Source organism: Mytilus galloprovincialis, chromosome 12, assembly GCF_965363235.1.
Source record: "Mytilus galloprovincialis chromosome 12, xbMytGall1.hap1.1, whole genome shotgun sequence".
Classification (NCBI taxonomy): domain Eukaryota; kingdom Metazoa; phylum Mollusca; class Bivalvia; order Mytilida; family Mytilidae; genus Mytilus; species Mytilus galloprovincialis.
The window spans coordinates 12,687,095-12,714,386 of NC_134849.1; the positions used below are offsets into that span (position 1 = coordinate 12,687,095).

Sequence of the window (27,292 nt, forward strand, 5' to 3'; positions counted from 1 at the left end):
CTGACAAAATGATGAGGCCTTAGAAAGAGTTATTTGAAAGTTATCCTCTCTGTCCCTTCGCCATTCATAAGCGCTTGAACTGGGTATCATAAGAGTCAATTCCAAGCTCGTCCCCCTAAACACCTGCCTTAGTATATTGCACGTTTTACTCTCAATTAGTCTTCCCTTTTGCGCAAATAGTTATTTTCTTGATTCGTTAACCATGTTAACCCCATCTGATAAGTTTGTGTGATTTCACAGTTAAGCCTTAGTGATTTAGGCTGATCAATCATCATTCTGTATGTCAAAGTCACATCTTCAAATGCCACCAAGGTCTCCCACGCAGTCTTATTTTCCTTTTCAAGCAATCAGAGAACCATATCACAACTGGTAAAGACATGGAGCACAATAAGTGTGTGTAATCACTCATTGCCAGGTGCATTTGTAAATATATTTATCAAAAGCTTTTTGCCCTCCCAAACACAATCCATAGTTCGTCTACCCCTGTCACGGAATAGCGAAACAATAACGACTATTCGAATCATGACTCGTGCAAGTTCGTGGTTCATTGCATCAAACACATGCACCATGATTATATTGTCAGCCTCTTAATGTGAACATGGTGATAAACTATTGAAATACATCCCGAGGTAGATAAGATAGAATATCCTGAGCATTTGTTATAAGAAGCAAGAGCTACATTTAGGGGAAAGGAAATACACTGACGAATCAAGAGTCAAAACAAGATTACGACAATAAGAAAGAAGTTTTAAGTTTTCATTCGCAACAGCTTGCTCAATAGATTTTGAGGGAAAGGTAGTTGTAGCAACAATTACTCTGGATGTTCTGTGCTATCTATCACATGGTGATGTTTCAAGCTTAGCACTATGTTCACGTAAAGAGGCTGACACTTGAATCAAGATGCATGTGTCTGATGCAGTGAAACACAGACTTAACTGAGTCATGACTCGAACATTCGATACGGATGTTGCTGTCATTGCGGTTTCGCTTTTCAGTGACCTAGGGGCAGACAAACTTCGGCTTGCATTTGGAAGTGGGAAAAGCTTCAGATATATATCTATCTATGACTTTTCAAATACACTAGGCATTGAGATATTACACGTTTGCTGGAAAAGGAACTGCGTTGGTGACATGGATGGTGTTTAAAGATGTGACTCTATCATTTAGAATGATGATTGTTCAGCCAACATCACCAGATATGGATTTGAGAGTGGCATTAATAGAACAATACGTGGTTTTGTTGTACGATCGAACAAACTTATCAGATGGAGTTAACGAAGCAAGAAAAAATGTGTTTTTGGAAGAGGAAATACTTGAGGCTATTCCCACGACTCGGTCTAGTCTTTTTCAGCAAGTAAACCGTGCAAAATACCATGGCAGATGTGAATGAGTAACAAGCTTGGTATTGGTTCCTTTTCTAACTAGTCCATCCCTTATGGATGGCGAAGGGGAAAATATCATCCATGGCACCCTTTTCAACAACTCTTTTGTGAGGCCTCTTAATCTTATCAGGAGCTTGTACATTATAGATGTAGGAAACAATACCACGATCTTTGTAAATTTGGAAAAAAAAGCTCTCTGATTGTGAGTAAACATGTATATGCGGCCATAAATAAGTCATTCTAAAGATGTTTAACAGCTTTAGTGATTTTATTTTGTTTTAATCAATCTATCCAAAACTCTACATCGAATATATGGATTGAGGACTCATCTTCGTAATTTTCGCCATATTGATTTTTTACCGGAAGTGTTAATTTTGTATTGAAACATATGCAGCTGAATAGAGTTAGTGGTTTTGGGGATGACTTAAAGGCAAAAGTTTAATGACAACCCCAAAAAATTTTATTTACAGTTTAAAAAAAGTTGAATATAAAAATGAAAAATTATCAATATTTCTATGTCCACCATATTGGATATTACCGGAAGTAAGTGTTTCAAAGACATATGTCTTATACATTGTATCCATGAGAAACACCAAATAAAGGTTCCAGCACAATATAATGATAGTAGCAATACTTTAAAACACATTTCAATTATCCTCCCTCCGCCATGTTTGATTTTACCGGAAATAGGGTTTTTGATGACATCTTATCTATATCATGTATCCAAAAGTAGTACAAAACAAATTTGTACCAAATATTATGATAGTCGCATGTTAATAACACCTTTTCACATACTAGCCTTCGATATTGGGGTAATTTAAGTATGATGTCAGCCATTTTGGATTTTACCGGAAGTGAGGCATTTTTTCCAATCTTCCATTTTTCTCCCTATCTGAAATGAAAGAGAAATAGTTGAGGAAGGTCTATGCCAAATTTCATGTTTGTAGCAGGATGTGCACAATTTTTCACTAAGCCGCCGTACTATTACAATATGGTTGTTTATAGAGTTCGTACATTTAGACACGATCTATGCGTACAAAATAATTTATTAAAGAAAAATAACTTGTTATATGAGGTTATATATATTTAACACTGAAATCAGATCTAAAAATATTGCTTTATCGGCACTTACATTAATTTGAAACAATGATTATTAAAACACAACTGAATAAAGATAAAATTGAGGATGGAAATGGTTAATATGCCAAAGAGACAACAACCAGACTAACGAACAGACTCCGGCCGTAGGCGGTCAGTAATAGGATTTCAACGCAGCGAGAAAATCACGCATCCGGAGGTTTGCTTCAGCTGGTCCCTTAACATAAATGTGTACAAGTTAGTGAAAATAGGCGTTATACTAAACTTGAAATTATATCAATGAAATAAAATTTAAAATAACATACAAGGCTTACAAATCCCAGAGGCTTTTTATTTGGGACAAGCAGCGGGGTTAAACATGTTTGGTAAGATCTCAATCACTGCCCATCATCTCAATCCAATGTAGAATAAAGTAACACAGCAAAACGCACAGTAAAACTCAGTTGAAACAGAAGTCTGGGTCCGATGTCAAAATATGTAACAAAAGAATCTAAGCAAAATGACATGATACACAAATTAACAAATGACAAAAGGCAGTTATTGACATATCACCTATAAACCACAATTAATCTGATTGAAAGACTATGTAAACCACAATTAATCTGATTGAAAGACTATGTCTCCATCCTATGAAAATTAAGCACAATCGCGCCCATTAATGATTTAATAACATACTATAAGAAAATATATGAGAAGAACATAGCCGTATCATGCCAAAATCTAGTTTTAGAATTAATATTTTTTTTCCGATGCAAAAACTCTATGATTGAATTAATATCAAAACCAATTTATGTCGTCCTTAATGTCATAACAATAGTACCGTAATTTTATCTTTTCTGGATAAGTCTGTTTATATGTTTGGTTAGCTTTTGGTACTTTGTAAAGAATATTACTATAAAAGAATGGTTGTGCATGTTTCAGATGTCTGTTTGAGGAGCATTTCTTAATATCAATTTGGACGAATGGGATTTTTTTTATAGTTGTTTCGATTTGTTTACCCTTGTATTTATAGTCTATATATTGTGCTAGGAATCGTGCTTGTGCTCTACGCATATAATGTGTGTACTATCACAACACATTTATTATATTGGACTTTATCATAACAATTTCTGTGTATGTGTTTATTTGAATTGTTTAGTCAGATGTGAAATTTGCTTACACAATTTTGTCAGCTAAAACACAGTCACATTTAAAGTCTGTTAAAGTTACTCACCAATTTTGTCAATTTTGTTTAGTAATGAACTCCTAATACAAGTAGGAGGTTGTGCTAGCTATACAAGAAGGTTTAGTTACAATATGTTTTTGTAATGCCTGTACCCAGTCAGGAAGCTTTTTCACTTTGATAGATAGAGATTGATTTTGTTAGTTTTTGTGGTCTCATCCTTTTTACAACGGAGTTCGATATTTTCGGTATACTCATTCATGGTAACAAAGAAATAGTGATTAAAATAATACACAATCGTTGTGGAGTAAACCATTGCGTATATAAAACATGGAGGAACTGAATCGCTTCAGACTAAACGCATTGCAATATTCGTAATCCAAACAATTTTCTTTATAAAACTTATTTCTTAAACTTTAACGGTTTAGTGAAAGAATTGATAATTAGAAAGCCACATTTTCGATTAGGAATAGTAAGAATCATTGACAGTCGAATGTTCGAAATTATTTAATAAATTTGTTTATCAAAGTCCATCTAAGATTGATAAAAGACCGACAAAACGTAGATTAAAAAAAATATCTGATGGTCAAATTATATTTCAACAGAACCGTTGATAAACTAAATTCATATTCATGATCGGAAAAAAAAAAATAAAATTGATTCGATAAACTCTTTGGCTTTTTGATACTGAACATGAATATATAATCCGTTTAAAACGTTCAACATATTATGCAGCGAAATATGTTCCGATATGAAATTTATAAATGTACAATGCATTACAATGTACATGGTTTTTCTGTCAATGCAAAATTAAAGTCCTAGTATGTTAAATATGTGAGAAAGTATGTATAAAACAATAAATCATTTGTATATTGTATATTGCCTTTCAAGTGAGGTGAACCATTCAACGCCATTTTATATATATACATACATATGTTCTAGACAAATCTGGAAGTTCTAATAGTATGACCATGTATATGTGGATTATTCTTCCAATTTTTTGTTATTCTTTATGTACGTATTTCTATTGTGATAGAGTTATATCTAAGCTTTATATTCATTCATATGAAGTCATTAATATTTCTATAACCATTCGTTAAAGTAACGACACATGTTATATTTCGATTGATTAAGATTACGTGTATTTTAACTTTCTTCACAATTGGTGTTGTTTTGGTATGACACAAACCTAATGTAAAAAAAAACGCATCTAGAACATATATTGCGCATCTATGGTCGAACGTAGTGTACAACCATGTTTCGTTTTTGACAAAATGCATAAAAAAGAACAAAGATACTGTGAACGAAGTTACTAAAAATTAGTCGATACTTATCATGCTGATTTACTTTTATTTCAAGATTTTAAATGTTTTACATCAAACATAACTGAACATTTATTGATTCTCAAATGTGTTTCTAGATAATGTAAAAATATAAATATATTGTATTAACGAGAGTAAATTTGAAAGCATCGGTGCAGATAGTTATTTACGAGCGTATACATTAATGTCTCTAAATTCCTTTTTAACAATACAGGGAATTTATAGCTTCTATATATTTGCTTATATACTTTAACTAAGTTATTCAAAATGTAAAAAGTCATGTTCACCATTTTAAGGTTAATTTTCAAATTATTCTGTTCAATGTTTTTAATAATGTTCTATACAGGATCCCTGAAAACATTTATCCTTAATCATGTTAATGACGTAAAACAAGTATGGTAAACTTAAACATCAAACATCAAAAGTTTATTGACACACAGTCTTACATTTCATACTTTAATTGCTTACAACGACATTTTTCTATGTTCGTTTGACATACACTACTGTTTCCAATACCTTATTTGCTTACCTTAAATTATTTTTTGTTTATTATTTTTTAAAATTTCAATAAATCGTTCAGAATGATATAAGCACGACTTTTTCAACCAAAATATGATCAAATCCCTGTACTGAAGGCCTCTCGATATTGCATATTTAATTTCCCCCTAACGTCGGTGTATCGATATACTGATTTTCGAAAAGTTGCAGGTGGCTATTTAAACTTACATGAAATGAACTAGTTTTACATTATAAAATACACTCTGATGAAACTAAATCTTGGTTGTTGTTTAAATACAGGTTTTAATTGACATCTGTATGAGAAATGCAATATGGTATTAGTTACATGTCGTGATAGGGAAAAATACTATATATATAAGGTCAGTAAATTCCACATAGGGTGAGAGCAAATCCCCATATTAAATTCTTAATATCAAGAACCAACTTTATTTATTAATACAAAAACAAATATCAACAATAACAACTTGTTGGCTTTGAATTTGCTTTATGAAACCTTTTAGATTCCTTTTTTGCTTTGAAAGGGAAGTAACTCCTTAATGCCAACAGCAACAACTAGTTAGCAAATAAAAATCAACATCAGAATTAAAACCATTACAAGATGCTTCAAGTTGCAGATTATAATCTAAGTTTCTTATACAAGAATGTTGAACTGCAGTTAATAATAAAAACAATATTTGCTGATAATAAGCCTATTTTTTAAGCTATATGTGGTATTAAATTAACGTTTAAAATGCTATAAAAGAAGAATAAACAACACGTACCCCACCAAAAACTAGGGGTGATATCAGGTGCTCCGGAAGGGTAAGCAGGTTCTGCTCCAAATGTGGCACCCGTCGTGTTACTTATGTGATAACAAATCCAGTAAATAGTCTAATTCGGTAGGCCACATTCATCAAAGGGAAGGGAATTGTAGTTACGACGTTAGGAACATATCCGATATCATTTGTGAAACGGTTATTCCATAAAAGTCAACCATTTACGAAGGGATGATTTCAACTTCACCATTTAGAAAAGTATCTTATTACATTCAGAATTTCAATAATTAAATATAAATGCTAGAATAGATAAATACAGTGAACCATTTATTAAAAATACATGATAACATTTTGAGAAAATAATATTATTCTCATGTTGTAGGAACTTTGAAAAGACATGAAAAGAAATCTTCTGAAGTTCTTTAAAATGAGTGTCCTGATTGATAAAATACTTACACTCTCTTAATAAATATGATGTTATATGCGATTAGTTTTAAGAATATTTAAAAGCACTCTGTACCGTTGTCGCAAATGTTTTATGTTTTTTCCTCATACAACTCATTCATACCAGGTCGTAACATCAGCATTATCAAAAGACACATGCCATTTGTTAGTGGATGTATGGATATTACTCTTGGCTTGGATAAAAGGGGAATTAACATACTCAGCGATGCATAGAATTCTTTCTGCGTACATTTGTTTAATTACTCCCTGCAATTGAAGAACGTGTTGATCATGATCTCGGCTTGTTATGTTATTTGTTTATTAGTCTATCGAGTAACTTATTAGCTGAGAAGTTGACCTCTTAACTGATTTCATTATAAATTACTCTTTATTGGTATGAGGTAAAATTAATTATCCTTACAATTTAAAATAAAAAGATAAAAATTAACAGGCATCATTGGTTATAACTTAAGCGTAATGAACAAAAAATCATTTGGGAATGTTCACTTGTATACTTCATACGGATCCTTGTTACTGGCACACATATATGAATATCTTTTGTTAGGCTTTTAGGGGAACAGACATAGATAAATTCATATATCGATATGGTTAGCGATTTATCAAGGGCAGTTGTAATCAATTAACAATTTGTTATATCAACATTTATTCTCTAAGCAATACAAAAGAAATTTGAAAATTACACCTTTTAACTGAGAAAAAAATTATGATACAACCTCCTTCAAATTTTTATAGTAAAGGACATAAATTGTTTCCTTTTTTTAAGTTCAGGTCTTTTATAGCCGACTGTATGGTATGGGTTTTTTGCATTGTTAAAATCCATACAGTTGCTTATAATTGCTTTAATCCCATTTGTTTAAACTGTGGTGAAAAGGTATATCATTTGCAATCATATGAAATCTTTCCTTTTAACCTTAAAATCATAAGTGCATCTTTAGTGAACTCTACACTTATTTCTATTTTATCACATTCAGGAGTCGGTTTCACCAACAAAATACGACTAAGAATGATCGTAAGTAAACTGAACAGTTCGTGACTTACGATCAATCTTAGTCGTTAGTGTTTTTTGTGAAACCGACTTTAAGTCATTTGTTAAAAGTAGGTACTGTTCACTAATTATATGGTTTTATTGCCTAAAATTCACTCATATTCCTTGTCTGTTTCGATGTTCACAATGACAATCCTGTTTCTACATCGATACATTTATTCATATGACCATAACACATTTGGTCGCTCCAGTATGTGAATGAAAATATGTATATAAAATAAACATATACATATATATTAATATCCTAAAAAGGTCTGTAATTTCTTAAAGACAGTTTCAACAATTTCAACAATTTTTCTAATCAACAACAATGTTTTAAAATGAGTTTCCGAGTATCTCAATGTACTTAATACAATTGATATATTTGTATTGAGTTGAAGCAAAGCCAATCACTAAATAGCACACCTGCCTTCTAAGGGTTGTGGTCAAGCGTCTTTGTGAGTTATATTCTTTGATCTGTTTTTCATGTCAAGAATAGTGTCACATCTACAGTACTCACATTCTAATTCATTAGAAGTTTTCATTCTCTTCAAATATGATTCTAGCCAACATTAACCTATGAAAGCAAAAATTCAGTAAACTAAATTAGTATCAATGAGGTACAAAACGTTTCCCTACAGTGATTTCCCTCTGAGTGAATCAAATTGTAGCAGTTTATATAGATGTATTGCTGATTTTTAAATATATCTGTTTCATTTTAATTTTTTAAATTAAGGTACTATTGTCAGAATTGAGACCGAATACCTGAAATCGAATTTGCAGATATTAGGACTGCAAATATTTTCCTGGCCTTTTTGTCGATATATTTGAATTTAAATAACATTCAGAATTTTATCTCTTTCTTTATAGTTATTCAAACTGAAGCTAAATACTGTTATGATACGTATCCGATGGGTAAAAGACACGAGACCTGTGTAGATGATTCAGGGTAAGTTTTTGCCTCGAAACTATAAATATATAGTCAATACCTTAACACTGAAAACAAACCGATGGTTAATATGTTTATGCTTTTAACGCGTTACGATTTAATCAAATGTGAAAAAAGAGGGAATTTTCAGTTCAGACAAAATTCTGATAGAGACTTTTAAACAACTTGTATTGCTTTATCATATCTACTAGGATTTTAATATAATTCTACAGCTATCTCAATTATATATTAATCTAACAGAAAGCAAGGTTATCTGAAAGTTTGGTTTATTAGTTAAAAATTTAACTGAGAGGTACATATAAACGAATTTAACAGACGATACATTTTTTTTTTCATTATAATTAGATATATAATCGTTAGCATGGTTATTGTAATATTAATTTTCTGCATTGTACAAAATGTATTTCCTAAACGTTTTAGTTGTATTTAAATAGGTTATTAGACATTATAACGATGATTAAAAAATGTTTTGATCAGAAATGGTTTATTTTTCAGAATGAACTATGCAAAAATATTCTGCAGTGTTGTCATTATTGCGGTACTTGCAATCCCGATTTCATTTTGTATACGTAGAATATATAGATGGCTGGGATTTTGATGAAGCATTGATACTGATGAAACGTGACTCTCCTCTAATAACAAGGTGGACATTATTTTTGGAAGCAAATCACATTTTCGTGATATTTCAAGACTGAATGGATATGCGTTTAATCAGAAATCTGTTTAGTGGACCATTGAACACTATATAATTAACTTCATTGTTATATACTTTCTTTTTAAGATTATAAGAATCAGATCTAATATTTTTGGTTTTCCTTTATAGTTAATATCGAAAAAGAATAAAATTACAGTTTATATTTTACTTAATCCATATTAACATCACGTATGCATGAATTGCATAATTTGAAAAGCATGAACAATTCTCTGTTACATGAATATGCCTGTGTGTTCCGTATATATAATTTTGAACAAATAATTATGCTTAATGTTGCGAATTTTTTACGTATTAAAGGAAGATTACAAACAGCTCAATATGCACGTTTTTGTCTTTTTTTTATTGTATTTTGCTATGCTCTTTTATTTGCATCTGCATTATCGATCACTACAGTACAATTTGATATTTTGAAATTAATACAGAAAAATGGCCGTTGTTACATGTACTATCAATTTCATATAAAAAAGAAACATATAATCGACATGTGTTTCTGTTTGTCAAGCTTATTATCGAGTGATTTACACGCACGTAGAGACAAATCGAAGTGCTGAGACATATGATTGTTTGCTGGTCATAGTAAAGCTTCAAGAGTAAAACAAAACTGTTATGAAAACAATTCAAATCTGCAATAGATAACTATGCACTGAGATATGATTTCTTTGTTTGATTAAAGGGAAAACAAAATTTTCATCATGGTTGAAATGTAATTAAAATCACAATAGGACAAATGTTTATTTCAAACATAATCTTTTGATAATAAATAGAAAATAACGAAAATCAAGTAGAGATGTGTGTCACAATTTATTAATATCAAGAATAAAATAATCACCATAATTAATTCAGAAAAATGAACCTCCTGAGTATACGGAAGAATAATAAGTTAAAAGTCTTTAAAAATATTTAATATTGTTAGAATAAAGGTACATTTTTATGGGTGTACATATTTCTTTGATTAACAACTTTGTTATCGATAGGATATACAATAAGTTGATCAATATGGTATATTTCATTCTATATTGTTTATTCCGAATTAAGGAGATAGATGATCATCTTAGATTAGAACAATCAATTAAATTCTAAATGTTCTGTAAGTTCGTAATTACCCGATGACTGATGGGTCTAATGTAGACAAAATTTGCGTCTAACATGCAAAGAAGCAAGCCTGTTAGCCTTTTTAAAAATGAGATTTGATACTTTTAATATTTAATCTTAAAAAAATGGCAACCATTTCTATATGTGTCTCAGCACTGATTTAGGCCTGCGCACACAATCACATACAAACAATAAATCATCGTTATAGTTGAGGATATACAAATTAAAATATAACGCAGTTATATTAACAAACAAATAAACAATAAATATATTTACGTTATATCAGAGGTTATACTAAACCTGCGAGATAGACTGCATGTGGATTATAAGAATACCATTGATTGTTTAAAAATTCCTTTGTATGACTATCGGGACATACTGTTTAAATTCAAAGAAATGTCAGGTATACCAAATTCCTCATTAAAAGCTCATAAAAGATTTTTTTTTAAGTCAAGGCGAATAAGTTAATAGGAGTAAAACATAACATATTTGACTTTGAGTGCAGGGATAACATGCCAGTATACGCGATATATTTGGCTTTGCGTGGATGTTACACGAGTATTTGTATAATCATTACAAGGAATGTTTCAACATTCAAATTGAAAAAAAAAGTAATTGATATATTAAAGATTTTGATTTTTTCTCGATTGTATACAAAGTGACGACATAATTGAGTTAGTTTTTATTAAAAAAAAATACCACTTATGCCAACCATATGGTTTTGTGAAAGGTTCATTTCACAATTTCAGTACATGGAGATTTCATTTATTTAGTAACGATAACCTTACCAGAAATTGATATATTTTATTTTTTTTTCAAATTATCTTAGACATTGTTAAAGTAGTTTAAATTAAAAAAAAAAGAAAAACTAGTTTTTCCAATCAAATTAGACACTTGTTAACGTGGTGATTTATTGAAGTACTATCCAATTAAATGTATGGACATTCATAGTATATATCAGGATATTAATGTAAGCAACAAGCAACTACAATTGAGGATTATTTAATTTTGTTAAAGCCCTCTAATGAGCTAGGTATTTTTAGTAAATGATCATGTTGTTCAACGTCACCTGCAAACAAATTTTCACATTTTTTTTACCAGCAACCATTGCAAAATGTATCAAAATGTCGCATTATAAACTCAGAATATCAAAGGGATTTGTTTGAATTTTTTAGTAATTCAGCAAAAATCTTACCTATTGCTAGTTTAAAATGTTATGTACGTTCAATGTTATTGATTAATTATTGGTTGTCGTTACGAAAATGCACACACAACAAACTATATATATATATATATTGAAATATATGACAATACTATGGAACGCCACAGCTGCCTTATGATAATAATAATATATGGCAATACGACGCCAATAAACCTAAACATTTTCATGAGAAATGTTGATTTATTGATGGATTTTCTCTTTGGAATATTTAAAGTTTTCTTAATTTGTATTCATAAATCAGAAAGGTATTGCAATTATAATGAATTCCTGATACATTTCAATATGAATTAGACGTTTCGCCCAAGGATAATTAACTTTCAAACCGGAGGGTTTTTTTAGTTAGTGAGTGAAATTTTATTCAGACTAAATTCTGTTGGAAATAATAAATACCGCAACTTGACGAAATTATAAATAATGGAGTCTTGCAAAACATTTGTTATCTGAAACATGTACCTGCAATAGTTAATTCTAATAGAATGAGTAAGTTATATAATTAATATGAGGAAGGCGCTACCTTTAATGCCAGCTTTATATTAAGACTATACTATATCCTATATATTGATTGGTTGTTGGTTGTTTAACGTCCAGTGGCAAATATGTCATGCATTTTCAGGACGAATGTCCTAGGCTACATTAACATATAGTTTTTGTATAAAATAAAATTATAAGTTCCGATGGAAAATGTTTAGGGAATGATCATTGAACTTCAAAAGGCAGGAGGGGGTTATGGTATTTTTCCTAAAAAATATATATTCTTATTCCCAAATTTATGAAACAAAATCTGTTCAAGCAGAGGACAAAAAAAATATTTTGAATCCAGATCTTCACTAAAAATGATTTTATCTTTCAGATATGCAAAATAAAGTTAACTTTTATATATCTAAAAATATTTAAAACTTCCCAAACGGCACAGGTAAGTCTGTACATAGTAATTTTATAGGTGATAATACGGCTGTATTTGCCAATTTGTTATGATGAACCTTAATACTAGTGTTAAATTTTGACTTAATAATTTTAATTGATAGCGATGAAGGGGTTCAGTGAAAACAATCTGACTCAAACAAAAAACATTCGTATTCCTGATCATCTTCAGTTTGTTAGTTCTACATCAATTTCATGTCCTAATTCAGAGTCAGTTTTATGACATTTCTTGCAAATTTTTTTTTGTTAGTTCACTTTTAAAGTCTTTATATGACAGCAAAATAGATTTGAGAAAGGAAATGGGAAATACAAGCATGTCAAAAATTTGCTTTCGAGTAATGCTTAATCATGTCTTAGTTGTTTTCAAGAAGACACATTTGGTTTCAAGACAATAACTTTAGTATAAGTGAATGGATCGCCATGAAATTGTACTAGAAGGTTCAATACACAAAAGGAAGATTAGAATTGATTTTGGGGTTATGGTACAACATTTTTGTTGTTTTTTTTATCAAAATATTGTGTTTTTCTTTAAAAATTTACCATATTTACATGAATTATACTCATCTAGTATATATATATGAAAAAAATACTGATTTGGCAAGAGATGCACACAAACTAGGATGTTTTAATTATTTTATCTGTAATTTCTGCATTTTTTCTATGATGTGTACTTCTTCATAATGTCGACATGAGTATCATGATAAAGAAAATATATTTGGTAAGTATATTCACAATTGACATGCGCCAGTGCAAGGCAAAAGGATCTTCTTTCCCTTTAATTCCCAAAATTGCACATGACTTTTTTTCTCACAGAAACATATGAGTTATTTGATAAATAAAACACTTGTCATTGTTTAAAACTTTCAGTAATAAAACTTAAGTCTAGCCTTTTTGAAAATTTCATTGATTGTGTGAAAATTTTAACAGAAAATGTACAAAACACTTGATGAAATTGCAGCAGCATTATCTGCAGAATTATTTATAACTTTCCTCAATATATATTCACAAGGATATAACTAACATATTGTCCATGCTATTCTGATCTGAGTTTTTATTTATACATATACTGGCATGGCTGGTGCTGTTTCAAGTTGTCTTCTTTTTCTGTTTCTTTTGAAGTATTTGTTTAACCTGTTCACTCACTATAAAGGGTTACAATTCTTATTTAGACGCAACACATAAATAGTGACCAAAAAGATACCGCTTTCACATGAGAGAAGCTAGGAAAAAAAATAAATGTACACATTTTCAATATTTTTGTAGGACTTAATACTATCAATATCATATGACATTAAGGAGATATGTAGTTAGAGACTTCTGCTGAATAGAAATGTTTGGGTTCACTTGATACCTGTTTTCAAATTAGTCCATATTGAAGTTTGAAGGGTCCAAAATTAAAATATGTTTGATTTCAACTTGATTGATTGACTTGATATGATAAATTGACATAAAAAAATTGGTGTTTTTTATATGCTAAATATACATTGTACATCTGTGGTCATATCAAGCTGTGCATGGCGAAGCATTTTATTGTCTTCAGGTTTGTACATTTTTTATTTTGGTCATGAGAATAAATTTTAAGTTCTGTTGTGAAGTTGCTAACATGAGAGTACCCAAATTGCACCTATATTGTCAGTTTTTTTCATCAAATGTTTTTTACGAACCAGACAAAAGTTTATTTTGTGTTTATTTTTAGACTATCCTTGTTTACAATATAGTTACACCAAATTAATTTTGAGTCCATGCAGAGTCATAGAAAAATGTGTTTGAACTGACCTCCAAACAATCCATGATTCTGTAATGAGGTCAGTACCCAAATTCCATACATCATTACATGTTATTTCAAATCTTTGTTTTATTTCTTCAAATATTTCGAACAATTTGACATAATTCCATGCTTCAACTTTTATTTTTTGAAGAAAAGGATGTTGGTAACAAATTTAATTTGCTCATTTTAAAAAGATGATAACTAAATAACTGCACATGGTGAAAGAAAAGATTTCCACAGCTTTTTTTTGTTCAATAGGTGCAATTTTGGTTACTGAGTGCAGTTTTGGTACTGTGATGTAATATATAAACCATAAGTGTGTATTGCTAAATAGGTTGAAATGTGAACCTGATATTGTGATAAAGTACTCTGTAGAGTGAAAATGTTTTTTGATCAGGTTTAAACTGATGCATAAAATATACAGGTGACTGTTGCAGCTTGATTTTTTTAGGATGTAGCCCACATACATGACATACTCCCAAGTAACATGCCCTATACATCAAAGTCATGGTATTATCACGGGTTATCATATGAACTCCGTCTTCCCATAAAATCCTTTTTTGGACAATATGGGAGCATACAATATAATACAGTTTGTACTTAAATGTACTAGCCAGACTCAAGTCTCCAAGCTTCCTTTTATGATTAAACTTAGAGAGAGAAAACAAAACAGTTTCCATCTCCTCGTAATTAAAATTTTGAATTCGTCTGTGGGCTTACATGACTTACCGTGATCACATTCAACAGTATAACCAACGTCATTATCACTGTTCTTTGATATGGATAATTATGTGGCAGGTGAACATAAGTAGTCATGGTCAACCAGTGCACCGGAGTTTACCCCACATGCCGCATGGCCATTATAAAAAAATCCCGAAATGTATTGCTTGCAGAGATTTTTCTGTGTTCCCATGGCTTGACGGAACTTTTACGCTAAATATGTTATCATTAATTATGATTTTGTGACTTTTAAATGAAGTACCTGTGATTTCTAAGGAACTTTGTTTTGACCTCACTGATAATGGAAAATGAAGCAGACGAAACATTGCGTCAGATGTTGCTGTCCAAACTTAATTTCCGTGGTACAATAAAATTTAAATTAACTTCACAAGTTACGAAAATTTCTGAATTCTTGTTTTTGTAAACAAATACAAATTCATGTCGTATTTCACATGGAAATTATTCCTATCAGTCCCGTTTTTTTTTCAAGTTCGCGTTGAAACGTTAAATTCGGCAGCCATTAAAAAAAATAATCGTACGAGATTTAACGAGCGAGACGAAACTTTTCAGTTGGGTCGTGTAGAGAGAGTTATCGTTCTTTATTCCAAAACGGTGCTTCTACCATAAGTTATTATTATCGCTATTTTATGAAATTTTCATTTGATCTCGCTGACTGATAATTTCCTTTCTCAGCGGAGTCGTATGATATAAAAACGGGATTCGCGTGATATGAAAACGGAATCGAGTGATATGAAAATTATCGCTAGAAGCTAAGTGGACACGTGGCGTTGATAATGTAATTGACATGCAATTGACATGTAATAGGTAAAATAGCGATAAACAGATTATCATTGGTCATTGGTCATCTCAACGCGATTGTTTTTCTTACTTTCGATGTACCAGCTCAAGGAAGAAAATGTATCTCGTCGAGATGATCAATGATAATCTATAATGATATGCCTCAGCGAGACAACAAGAGTTATACACCGATTGAGTATTAGGACGAGGACTGTTATTTAATGAGGACCTGCATTTCAACATATTTAAGTCTTTTTATTTAACTTGCTACTAAAATATGGAACGGCAACATGATTGGTTTACAAAGGCATAAGACATGTTAAATAAGACTGACATTTGGATTTTTTGAAACACTTAACAAGAAATCATCCAAAAGACTAATGACATGATCTATCAAAATGACTTCAGACTATTTATAAAAGTAGCCTAAGGTCTGATCCGCAGTTTTTCGTGTTGACTTTCTTTACGGTTTCCTTTATGGTTATATAATAAGTTAAAAATAGCTCAGTTATCTTCTATAAATCACGTTTGCAAAAACCGGAAATGTACCAATTAATTGTTCATAAAAATACATGATAATCTAACTTAAATTTTATTTCGTTTTTAACGTTGTTTCAGTTGCTAGTGCATATTGTTATAAAGTCTACGACGGAGGTTACGAGTATGACGTTTGTGTAGAAGAAGAAGAGTAGGTTTTAAATTAAATCAGTAATAAATTGGTAATCCTTCTATCAAAGTACTACACAGATTTGATCAATCTATTAGCAGACAGATATGTAACTTATGTCCATAGTCAGTCATTGTCTTCATCCTTTTGTTGAAGAGAGTAGTTCCAATAATAGGAAAAGCTACTAGGTATTGACTGACCTAAAGGATTACTAAAAATCCAAAATGATTGTTAACTGTCTATGATAAATTTTAAATTTTACTATTATTTTGAATTTAACTGTTCTGCTATCATGCGTTTCGTGATGTAGTTTCCCTGTTGCATTTGAATTATAACATGTTATTATGTGTCCGTATTTCGTGGTAAAGGTGATTTCTTGGGTTTTTTTTTTTATCTAGAATGTTATTCAACCTTGTAGATATTGAAAAAAATGAAATCAAAAAGAGGCAAACAAATGGCCTCAGAAGAATCAGAAGTTCGTGCCCCAGATTACGTTATTGTGAAGAAAAACCCTTCAGGGCATTCGTTTTCCAGGATATGAATTTTACGAAATGTTTAAGCCTTCAAACCAATAAGGTTATATAATCACACGGACACACACCACAACATGCGATTCTCCTTAATCCCTCTTTTTATCGTCTATGATATTCTTATCCCAGGCATAGATTACCTTGGCCGTAATTGGCACATTTATTTGGAATTTTGAATCCTCAATGCGCTTCAACTTTGTACTTATTTGGCTTTATAAATATTTTGATATGAGCGTCACTGATGAGTCTTATTTAGACAAAACGCGTGTCCTGCGTACTAAATTATAATTCTGGTACCTTTGATAACTATATAACTAAAACAAAACAAAAAATCAATATCGCGGAATCCCATTATAGCTTTCCCTCTTTATTTCTGTGATTAAACATGAATGTGGCTTACATTAATCAGCTATCGTTTGGTTAATAACATTTGCAAAGAGTCTGATACATTTTAACCTTGAACAGATGTCCGTTACTGAAAAAATGAACACAATAACAATGTAATGATGGTGGTAAATCAAGGATGGAATGATGGTAACTGTCGTTCAAAACAGATAGGCGATAATGTTAACTGTTATATTACACGAGGTTTTTATTCACTCATACAAAGTTTATCATCACTATACACCAAATGAAATACAATAAGTAATCTTAACTGAAACCACATGTGGCACCCGTGGTGTAGCTAATGTTATTTCAAACCCTGTAAAAAGTCTAATTTTACTCCTGAGACAAACTCCAATAGTTTATTTTAGTGGGAGGTTACTATAATTTTCTATTTGTTTTCACTAATTATAAGATTGTAAATATGTCATCACCTGCTGATAAAGCCACCACATACTTGATATTTATCTTTTAATCTTTATCTGAATATCATTTTACACTAACAGAATATTTCTCTGACCTAACTGTAAAATTTCTCTGACTCATAGACTTTTGATTAGTACTGTGGTTAATATTTCATTATTTTATCATGGAGATAATTCTATAATTTTTATAATTATTTTGAACATTTGTACCACTAATTTAATGAAAAATGAAGATGTACAAAAACAGTCTGCAGACAAAATGAGAGGGAGAATTACATTAAATGGTAAGTTTAATATCAATATATTAATATATTTAAAAAAAAAAGAGGGGGGGGATTCATGTATCAATTTATATGCTATCGTACTGGTTTACCATTAATTTGACCTAGCATCCTCATCCAGAAGTAGATTGTTTTTAGTTTTTATGGCCCCGCAAGGAAGTTGTCGGTGCCATATAGTTTTACCCTTGTCCGCAATTCGGTTATTCTGAAATTCCATAATTCCGAAATTCAGGAATTCCGAAATGCACAGGGAATATTTTAGAGGAAAAACAGAAAATATGAAACTAATTGGTAACTTCTCATGATCTAATTGAAATAATGTTATTTGTTTTCCCGTATTTATGGGCATAATGTTTCTGGTCTGTGTCTTTTTGTCCGTCTGTCCTGCTTCAGGTTAAAGTTTTTGGTCGAGATAGTTTTTGAATTCCAATCAACTTGAACCTCCATACACATGTCCCTATAACACAAACTTTTTATGCCAAATTAGAGATTATACCTCAATTTTCACGGTTCATTGAACATAGAAATAATAGTGCAGATGGGGCATCTGTGTACTATGGACATATTCTTGTGGTTTTTTTTTTTTTTTTTTTTTTTTATCTTTATTACCTATTAATGAATAGGGTATTATTGAACAATTTTTCACCCTATGGAATGAACACAGTATTTATACATTTTTTTTCTGTATTGTTCTCGGTTATTTTTAATACCTAAAGTGGTAATGAAATTTTTTGAAGAAATAGACTTGCAAACATTTTATATGTGTTAGCTTTCTTATTTGTTTTTATTTGTTTTCTTCATTTCATTAAAATATAAAATAACAAACACTTATGAAAATATATCGAATAGTGATGAATTAAGGAGAAATAATATTTTTATTTTAGGTATGAGTGCAGCATCTGCATTACAAGTTTTAAAAGGATTAAAAGAAAGACAACAGCTAACACAATCTGGTGTCGAAAATGGTATGTTTTATAATAGCTAACTATCACCGTTCAAAGTATGGTTTTCAAATAGGGGGAGGGGGTCATAGCACTTTTCAAACCACCGGCACTGCTGAAATTCCATGCATATGAGAAAAAAAAAGAAAAAGGACAGGCAAACAACTTGGGATGGTTCATTCACTTTATTTGTTCTTTGTCGTCTCATTGACAATCAAACCACATCTCCCTATTTTTATTGAAAGTTTTTCATTTCGCAAATACTGACTGAATAAGTAACACCAAGATTTTAGTTAGGTCTTCCACACAAATACAACAAAATGAAGATTTATGATTTTCCTGTGATCTTGAAGTGACTAGTATATGAAATGAAAATCAAAGTATTATTTAATAAAACAGTGAAATGTTTTCAATACAGTCTTTACATTATTGTTTCAATAAAAAGAAATTATTAATATTTGATAAGAAAAAATAGTTATATAAATCGAATACATATTAAGGTTACACAAATAGAGGAGTAAAACCTAAATTAAAAAAAAATGTAGCAAGTATGCATTCTGAAATAGAAATACTATAATATACAAGTATTTTCTTTCAGAATTACTTTGCACTACCAACATTGGATCAACTACCCTTTAAGAAAGATGACAATGGGATTTATTTAGAAGTCACAGATTTAGTAAAATTTTTGAAAGAAAATCAAATAGATTCAGATGCCAAAATTATAAAAAAGCAGAATATTATACGAGAGGTTGCTAAATACAAGGATAGACTTTATGAAGAAGCAGATGGAACCAGGATTCCAATTTCGTCAATTTTTCGGTATTTGTTCTCTCATTTTGATGATTTTCGTGTATGTGCTGAGCTGTGCAATGATGTCATTGAGCATTGTACTAGTAAATCACAAACACCACCACTTCAGAAAACACATTGGAGTCTTTATGAAAAATTGAAAGCTACCGTATTCACTCCAAACCAAATAGAAATACATACTGTAATTAAAGAGACAGATTTAGAATTTCTTGACACAAATTGGAAGGAAAATTATTCCGCGACCGAATGGGACAGAATTAAATTATTTGAATGGAATTTCCAGAATTCTGTATCTACTAAAAACAGAGTTCAATTTGAAAGTCTCATTGAAAAGAAGTATAATTTTTACGAATTATGCAAGTCTGTACAAGAAAATGCAGAAACTATAGGACCAATTGTTGTTAAGACAATGAAGAAAAATTTTGCTAGAAAGACTGCTTCAAATGCACTGCAAGGTATTCTAGTCAAGGGGAATATGAAACACAATCCAGAATTTATAGAAAAAGATATACTTGAATTGATAGAGTCACACATAGCGCCATCATTTAGCAAAAAAGTTTACTGTGTGGATTGCTATCTTTCCTGCCTACACCGAAACGGACTTCATATTTACATTGAACTCTCTTCCACACCCAGCATTTCAGTTTTAGATGATATTGTCGTTTTGATTACATCCCACATAGAAAAAACTCATTCTGAATGGACGAAAGAAGTAATCTTTTTCAAAAATGTTACTTTCCCAGAAGAATTAGAAAATGTTCCTCCACGATTCAACACCAGAGATAAGGTTAAACTGAAACAGTTAAATGACCAGATATACTATTCAGCTCTGATAGATAATGAAGAAGATTTAGACATATCTGAAAATTGTATAAAAGAAGAACTATGTCAAGCCTGCTTCCATATATTTGAAACTTACATGAATCAACCTCTTGATATTGAAACATTTGACATTTTAAAAGAGTGGACATTGAACATACCTCTTCCTGTACGTATATTTTTCGAGAATATCTTCTTAGAAATAAGTGGAATGAACGAAACAAGGAAATCAAAAATTGCAGCATTGTATTGTCATTTTGAGGCAATGCTTCATAAAATGAACAAAAATTACAGCGGTATAACTCAGGACATGAACACTGATGAACTTTTGGTCAATTACCATAGCGTTTCAACTGTATTTGACGTAACATCTCATCTAGGTATAACACAGAGTCAGAAAACAGGAGATAGAAGACTGAAAGTTCATGCTGATCCAGAAATGTGTTATTTTTTCACGTTTTTAAAGCAATATCCTTTGATATACAGAAATGTAGAAGAAAAAGACGAAAGTGTCCATTCTGTCAGCATTAAACAATGCCATTTAGCACTTCTGATGGATAATTTGGTACAAAACAGATCAGATGAGAACAGAACAACACAAATTTGCACTTTGCCATTAACCATAAAGAGAATACCTAGAGATTCATTTCAAATACAAAACTGGCATGCAGAGGAATGTGATGGAACAAATGAATGTATCTGCAAAGAGGTAAGGTTGTTGCAAAAGACAGATTTGAATAGGACATTTCTTGAACTGTATCCAGAGGAAGAACATGTATACAGCATTTTTAAACAAGAAGCTACTTGGCCAATTTGTGATATTTGGGAAGATTTGCAAATGAACAACTTGATTATAGAGAGTAAGCAAGCCAATGAAAATATGGAAAGTGATGTGACTGAAACTTTAATTGATCAACTGAACATGACATTAGAATCCGTTTATTTAAACGATGAAGAACTCAATATGTCTATCGATGATCTAGACAGAAGTATGGGGAGTCTGTCCGTTGGAAGTCAAATGGATAGAGACGAAGTCAGTAGCCAAATTGGTACTTCCACAGATCAATTGAATGGATCATTGACAATCCCTACTGATGAAAAAATACAGTTGAACACACTATATTTAGGCATATAGACGATATAAATATTTCAGGATTAGAAAATATAGAGGATAGCGACGACAAACATCTTGAAAGTCCAAACTTGTCTGCTATAGATAGTGATTCTGATACATTAAGCCTAGGGGATGAATATGAAATCAGACTGGAGGAAGACAGCGAAAATGTTCGTGAAATAGAAAAAATGCTTGGTGCTATTAGTCATATTGACCCTGAAGTTAATGATTTTACCCTATCAGAAGAAGTACAGAAACAAGCATTCAGCATTTTTAAGACAAATCCAATATTAACAAGACACCCCCTCCTGCGTCAGGGCGTGATGATGACATCATGGTTTTAAAAAATGTCTTGGATGACATATTACTTAAAACCGAACATGGTGGAAATAAAGAAAGAATATTATTTGCACCCGATTTCAAAATTGCAAACAACTTATTTAAACTAATGGACTCTAGTCCTAAGTATTGCAGCTTTCTTCCAGAGTTTCCTGTTCTCCATCTGAGGAAATCTAAAATAACAAATCTCATATCAGCCTATAAAGAAGCCGGTCTCATTCACATTTTACAATATATGAAAGATGAAGAAAATGAAAAAGAATGGTCAAAACTTTTATCCATTAAAAACATAGAAACAGCAACAAGAAATATTTGGCGTCTTTCCACTGCATTGCATACAGCAATATGTCTGTCTTTTATCAAATCATTGCCAGACCAAGAAGCAGCAGAAATTGAGAAAATCATGTCTCAACATCGTCCTTTTCACAAGTTAGAAGAACAATTTGGAACAAAATTCAAAAAGTACATTGAAGATAGTTGCAGCAGAAATGCAACATTTTGTCTCCACAAGGAAATGATGACACATTGCGACGAAATAATTGCAATTGCAGTTGCGAAACGTATTGGTGGACCAAATGGATACAAGCTGCTTCTAGCCAGTGTAAAATCATCGTTGCCATTTTCGTTTTTGAATGGAGTCTCTAGCTATGCAGGTTTTTGCTCACAACTACTTTTAGAGCATTATCAAGCTGGCCATTTCCATTCAAACTTCAAAACTCAATTATACACATCTCCTCATTATGACAGCAAAATCAACTTTGGATTAGACAGCATCAGAGAAATTGATCATAGAACAGCCAAAAAATGCATCAGACCTGGATCTACATTGACTAATATCATACCAAAAATGTCTACTGTTGATAAACAGAAAGAACTTCATACAGTCAGAAAGAAAATTTTACATGGGAAACAAGATTTAGCTGATGACACAGATAAAGAGGACAAGAAAGCAGTGAAGTCCTCAGCATCGAAATACATGGAACATGAAATTTCAGTTAATGACAAAAAAAAAAACACATCATACGAACTGTGAAACTAATGATGAGAAGAAATGCCTTTAATACAGTAGAAGACTCCACACCAAAAAATATATACCATTCTAAAACTCCATCAATAGCAAATACAACTTTAGATAGAAACACCTACAATATTGGAAAATATTTGTTGCAAAGATATATAGCACAACAGGAGTTTCTAGGAATGACAACAGAACACTGCCCTAGCACAGATACTTTATATGGACCAAAAGAGCTTATTAATCGTGTCAAAAGAGGTCAAAGTGTTACCATCAGTAGAACCAAATGCAAGCCAAAGGAGAAGCCAGTAACAGAGACAGAAAAGGAAGAGCACAAAAGAATGACTAAAGTAAAGAAATTAAGAAGTGTACTTGATTCCTTGTCTTCCAAAAGCAACACTTGTCAAGCTGTTTTGAAACCAGATGGGTCTAAAAATGCGACAAATAAATCACCTGGTGTAAAAAAGGCACTACTGAACTTAATCAAAACATGCCAGGTAGCAAAATCCTTACATACAAGTTCATCAGGGGATTCTGAAGAAGACCAGCTTGTGTTTCTTGACTTCAAAATGGTCCCTGCTCACATCAGAAACAACGCCAATCTGTCAATTGTTGAGTTTGCTGGCACAAAATTTAAAGTATTTGCTTCCTCTGGACAACAATATGTTCAGTTTGTTTCTAATGCAATCGTAAAGAAGCTTGTTAGCAGTCTACCGAATTTAAACAGAATCGTCAATTGTGAAGAGAAGTATTCTTTTACTCCTGATGATTTCAAGGCCAGTACTAGACTTAAAAGGGAGAAAAAAGAAAAAAAATAACCATTGCCCATTTGAAAGAAGAAAATGAAATTGTAAGCAAAGAAAACTTCAGCAAACAGGCTGCTGTTTCTACTATGCCAGGCAAAAAACTCATCAGCAAGTTTTTAACTAAACAGTTAAAATATGTAGATCTGAAGAACAACCTTATAGTAGACATCGACAGTGAAGCATATTTGTCTGAATGTGAATGCCAGAATGATGACCATTGCCAGTGTGACTTATATGCAACACCAGTCAGATTTTATTTTAAGAAAGAAAGTGGATACGACAGAAAAGAACTGATGCATAGTATAAAGCAAAGAAAGGGAGAGGCAGAAATGTCACAAGCAGACTGGTTGTTTGACAAGAATACAACAGAAAATCTTAGAGATTGACAATGTGTCGTCAATTTTGTAACATCAGCAGTTATTGACACTTTGGTCATACATTTACTAAGCATAAGCATGTTCTGGCCAAGAAATGAAGATCAGTCTTTTAAATGGCCGGTATTTTTATGGTTATAAAAAAAGAAACCAGAGATATATGATATAACTGGAATTATATCTCTGTTAGAGCAGCATTTCAACAAACCAAAGATAGGAGTTCTAGTGGCATGTATTTTAGCAATGGGTGGAAATGACTTTTTGCCAAATTTTCACAGTATTTCACATGACAAATTACTATCAACTGCAATGAAAAATGGAGAAATTAGGGAAAATCTAGTCACAACCTTTACAACTGAATTAGAAAATGGAGAAAAAAAAGTTGTTTACACCTTTGATAAGTTACTGTACACAAAACTTTACGCCACTTTATACTGTCCACCTAAGGTTGACAGTACTGCTTTAACCTTTGCAGAAATTCGACAGTTGTCAATTAAATTGCCAGCAAAAGAATTTAAGCATCCACAAACATGGTTGCCACCAACGTCAGCTCTAGATAATCTGTTGATAAACAGAAAGAACTTCATACAGTCAGAAAGAAAATTTTACATGGGAAACAAGATTTAGCTGATGACACAGATAAAGAGGAAAAGAAAGCAGTGAAGTCCTAAGCATCGAAATACATGGAACATGAAATTTCAGTTAATGACAAAAAAACACATCATACGAACTGTGAAACTAATGATGAGAAGAAATGCCTTTAATACAGTAGAAGACTCCACACCAAAAAATATATACCATTCTAAAACTCCATCAATAGCAAATACAACTTTAGATAGAAACACCTACAATATTGGAAAATATTTGGTGCAAAGATATATAGCACAACAGGAGTTTCTAGGAATGACAACAGAACACTGCCCTAGCACAGATACTTTATATGGACCAAAAGAGCTTATTAATCGTGTCAAAAGAGGTCAAAGTGTTACCGTCAGTAGAACCAAATGCAAGCCAAAGGAGAAGCCAGTAACAGAGACAGAAAAGGAAGAGCACAAAAGAGTATCTAAAGTAAAGAAATTAAGAAGTGTACTTGATTCCTTGTCTTCCAAAAGCAACACTTGTCAAGCTGTTTTGAAACCAGATGGGTCTAAAAATGCGACAAATAAATCACCTGGTGTAAAAAAGGCACTACTGAACTTAATCAAAACATGCCAGGTAGCAAAATCCTTACATACAAGTTCATCAGGGGATTCTGAAGAAGACCAGCTTGTGTTTCTTGACTTCAAAATGGTCCCTGCTCACATCAGAAACAACGTCAATCTGTCAATTGTTGAGTTTGCTGGCACAAAATTTAAAGTATTTGCTTCCTCTGGACAACAATATGTTCAGTTTGTTTCTAATGCAATCATAAAGAAGCTTGTTAGCAGTCTACCGAATTTAAACAGAATCGTCATTTGTGAAGAGAAGTATACTTTTACTCCTGATGATTTCAAGGCCAGTACTAGACTTAAAAGGAAGAAAAAAGAAAAAATAACCATTGCCCATTTGAAAGAAGAAAATGAAATTGTAAGCAAAGAAAACTTCAGCAAACAGGCTGCTGTTTCTACTATGCCAGGCAAAAAACTCATCAGCAAGTTTTTAACTAAACAGTTAAAATATGTAGATCTGAAGAACAACCTTATAGTAGACATCGACAGTGAAGCATATTTGTCTAAATGTGAATGCCAGAATGATGACAATTGCCAGTGTGACTTATATGCAACACCAGTCAGATTTTATTTTAAGAAAGAAAGTGGATACGACAGAGAAGAACTCATGCATAGTATAAAGCAAATAAAGGGAGAGGCAGAAATGTCACAAGCAGACTGGTTGTTTGACAAGAATACAACAGAAAATCTTAGAGATTGACAATGTGTCGTCAATTTTGTAACATCAGCAGATATTGACACTTTGGTCATACATTTACTAAGCATAAGCATGTTCTGGCCAAGAAATGAAGATCAGTCTTTTAAATGGCCGATATTTTTATGGTTACAAAAAAGAAACCAGAGATATATGATATAACTGGAATTATATCTCTGTTAGAGCAGCATTTCAACAAACCAAAGATAGGAGTTCTAGTGGCATGTATTTTAGCAATGGGTGGAAATGACTTTTTGCCAAATTTTCACAGTAGTTCACATGACAAATTACTATCAACTGCAATGGAAAATGGAGAAATTAGGGAAAATCTAGTCACAACCTTTACAACTGAATTAGAAAATGGAGAAAAAAAAGTTGTTTACACTCTTGATAAGTTACTGTACACAAAACTTTACGCCACTTTATACTGTCCACCTAAGGTTGACAGTACTGCTCTAACCTTTGTAGAAATTCGACAGTTGTCAGTTAAATTGCCAGCAAAAGAATTTAAGCATCCACAAACATGGTTGCCACCAACGTCAGCTCTAGATAACCTAGCTGACCTTGTTCAACTGCAGCTAGATTATTTTGCCACTATAGGGCTCCACTCAGCTTCACTTCCAAACTTCATCTCCAAAGGATGTCTTAATAAACGTTAAGACAATTCAATAAAAATCAACCTTGGCGAAGATGTTTTCGTTTCCAACAGATCTTTGCTCTTATCAATTGATGAAAAGGAGTTGGCCATTAAGTTAAAACAGAGTAAAATTATCGTTCAAAAAAGTAAACCTACAAAAAGAAAACTTTTGGAAACACCACAGAAAGGCAAATCTGGAAAAAAGGCACAGACCCAATCTACTCCAAAATAAGATTTCACAAAGGACAAAATTTGAAATTGGATCATTAGATGGAAACTGTATTTTTAAACATTAACATTTGTAAATATTTATTTTTGGAATTGATGAAGTAT

At 31.7% G+C, this 27,292-nt stretch overlaps 1 long non-coding RNA gene across 1 annotated transcript; it reads left to right on the top strand.

The window, feature by feature from the left end:
- The first annotated feature begins 4,548 nt into the window (after window positions 1-4,548).
- Window positions 4,549-9,702, top strand: LOC143054884 (uncharacterized). Its single transcript, XR_012971861.1, has 3 exons — window positions 4,549-4,656; window positions 8,598-8,676; window positions 9,172-9,702. It is a non-coding gene; the product is annotated as an uncharacterized LOC143054884 (long non-coding RNA).
- The last annotated feature ends 17,590 nt before the right edge of the window (window positions 9,703-27,292 follow it).